Source organism: Giraffa tippelskirchi, chromosome 8, assembly GCF_054371585.1.
Source record: "Giraffa tippelskirchi isolate mGirTip1 chromosome 8, T2T-mGirTip1v1.2.pri, whole genome shotgun sequence".
NCBI lineage: Eukaryota > Metazoa > Chordata > Mammalia > Artiodactyla > Giraffidae > Giraffa > Giraffa tippelskirchi.
In genome coordinates, this window is record NC_137282.1 from 47,238,006 (window position 1) to 47,240,747 (window position 2,742).

At 39.0% G+C, this 2,742-nt stretch overlaps 1 pseudogene; it reads right to left on the reverse strand.

The window, feature by feature from the left end:
- Positions 1 to 1,295: 1,295 nt before the first annotated feature.
- LOC145516492 (poly(A) polymerase alpha-like) lies at positions 1,296 to 2,248 on the reverse strand (annotated as a pseudogene).
- Between the last annotated feature and the right edge of the window lie 494 nt (positions 2,249 to 2,742).

Genomic DNA, 2,742 nt, shown 5'->3' on the forward strand with positions numbered 1-2,742 from the left:
CATCACCAAAGCTGAGATTTCCACCTTGGCAATTTTCTGAGTCACAACTATATGCTCTATATTGACTGTTCTTTCTTTGCTTCTATTCAGGTCCATTATTTATAGTCTAATGACCATCATTTTAATGAAATCTTTGCCAATACCAACTTGCAGTTATTGTTTAGTTGCTAAGCCCTGTCTGACTCTTTTGTGACCCCATGGACTGTTGTCCATCAAGCTTCTCTGTCTATGGGATTTCCCAGGCAAGAATACTGGAGTGTGTTGCCATTTTCTTCTCCAGGGATCTTTCTGACCCAGGTATTAAACTTGTGTCTCCTGTTTGGTAGACAGATTCTTTACCACTGAGCCACCTGGGAAGCCCCAATACCAATTTAGTCTCTCCTTAACTACTGCACTGACCTTCTAACTTTTTCCTATACACATTCTTGGCCATAAAATGCATATTTAATGCAAAACTTGGAATGAGACCTCAGGTACGTATGCCACAGATCAGCCTTCTACTTAAAATTCTCCAAAGACCTTTCATTTCCTTCCAATTAAAATCCAAAACTGTTTCAATTTCTTAGTAGATCTTAAAAGATCTACCTCTCAGTTAATCATTCTATTTAATCTCTTCTGTTTCCCTGACTTCTTCCCTTAAATCATATTGGTTCCCTTGTTTTCTCTTGCACACATCACACATTTATTAATAACACCAAAACCTTTGCACTATCTCTCCTCATCTTCCTCCTCCTTCATGTGCATTGTTATTCTCATGATTACATTTTCTCTTCCAACATCACCTGAACACTCTATAAAATATGATTCTAACCATCCATTATTTCTCTTCTTGCTTTTATATTTTGTTCACAGAATTTGTTGTCACCTAAAATGACAGGACTGTTTTCTGAACAGTCTATTAAAATGAGTTTAGAAGAAAAGTCTATATTTTAACTACTACATCAGGTCCTCTAGAAGTGGTCTTGGCACATATCAGGTGCTTAATTATTATTTATTGATCAAATCAATGTTGAGTCAAATCATCCACTGAATCTTTAGTATACTTTGTTATTTTTTAAGCAGAAATGCCTGCACAACTTTGACTTACAAGGTAGTTCTAAGCAATTAAATTAAAATTTTAGTGACCTTGGTATTATAAACTGTGTACAATTAAATGTGGTTCCAGGGTACATAATTTTGCTTCTCACAACAGAGGACAATTCTAGTTGAGATTAAAAAGTGTGATACGAACATGTCTACTCATACCTAACAGGATGGGAAGTCTCCCTCAAGTTTATGCACATGATTTCTACTCCTTATTGCACAGTGCAAATTTGTAGGGGAAAAAATAATACACTAACTCTTGGGTCCCATACAGGTAAATTAAGATTGCATTCTTCAGGCTGTTTCAATAGGAATGGATTTGGCCATTCCCATTTAGAAAATACCACAAAAAAAATTATGTACAAGAGTTCATTCTGTTGCATTTGGATAAAGCTGGCAAGTTCTTCCTATTAGCATAGCCCAGGAAACACCACCCAGGAAATCAAATATATTGGAATAGATGTTGTGGTGTTTGGTCCACAGTTTGACAGTTCTCAGGGTTAACCTGAAGTTATCAATGTTTGGTACCATATATAAAATTTGCCGGTTACCCTGCAACCCTGAAGACTTCATATACATCTTATATCTAAATTTTTAAGCAGACTGTCATCTCTTAAATCCAAGTCTTCTGGAATATTCTGCAGTGCTAATCTTGCAAACAAAATACCAGTCCCTATTTCATCAAAACACAATTTGATAACTGGTACAAATGCCTCTTCAACAGTTCTTAAATCTTTTATTTCTTCCTGTAATTTCAATTTAAAGAATGGGGTGAAAAAATTCACTTTGATCAACATGTCCTGGTGCAACACACAATGCATCAATATCGGCACGTTTTGCATGTACTCCTAATCTATAAGATTCAAATGTAAACATTTTTCCACCAACATTTTCAATTACAGATTGTGGCAGATTCTTGCTTTCACCAATTTCTCGCAGCCACTCTTTTACCAGGTTATTTAATTTTCACCAAATTAAAATCCTGCCCTGCAGTTCCTCTTCCTCTTCAAAAACCCCAAATGGCTTCAGAGTCTCAACTAGTTTCTGTACAAGTAGGCAGTCAGTCTCCTTGGGGGCATCTGAGCTGATGGGAGAAGGAATATCCCAGTGCTTCCGTGGCGGCTGTGTTTGCCTATGATCCCTGCGTTGTAAGTGGAAACAGCATCATCTCCTGCGCAGCCACCAAGCAGTCACATCCCCCTGGCAACCTCGGCCGCCAACGCCCTGGGCGTGATCCAGAGAGGCGGGAGGGAGGCGGGGCCTGCCTGAGCCCTGGGTCCAAGAGCACCTCGCACCTGGTCCCACCGCTTTAAGCGCTTCACCTCATCCCTCTTCGTCCTAACACAACGCCCTCCATCCACTGAATCTTTTCACTCTACTCATTCAAAGAATTCAATTCTGAATGGAACGAAATCACTAAATTCTCCATAGGTTTCATACAGGAGCTGGGCTCTATCAGATCAAGTTACCCAGGAGGGTGATATACTTCTATAAATCCAAGGCACACAACCAAACATGTGGCTTTTTGCTATATCCTCTCTTCCTTTCCCCCTCGGTTGTGTACATAACTGCGCACCATGTCTCCAAATCCCAAATTCTTTACTTTCATCCTTTGATCAGATCTACTTTCCTTTAGAAACTATAAGTATTCCATGAAAA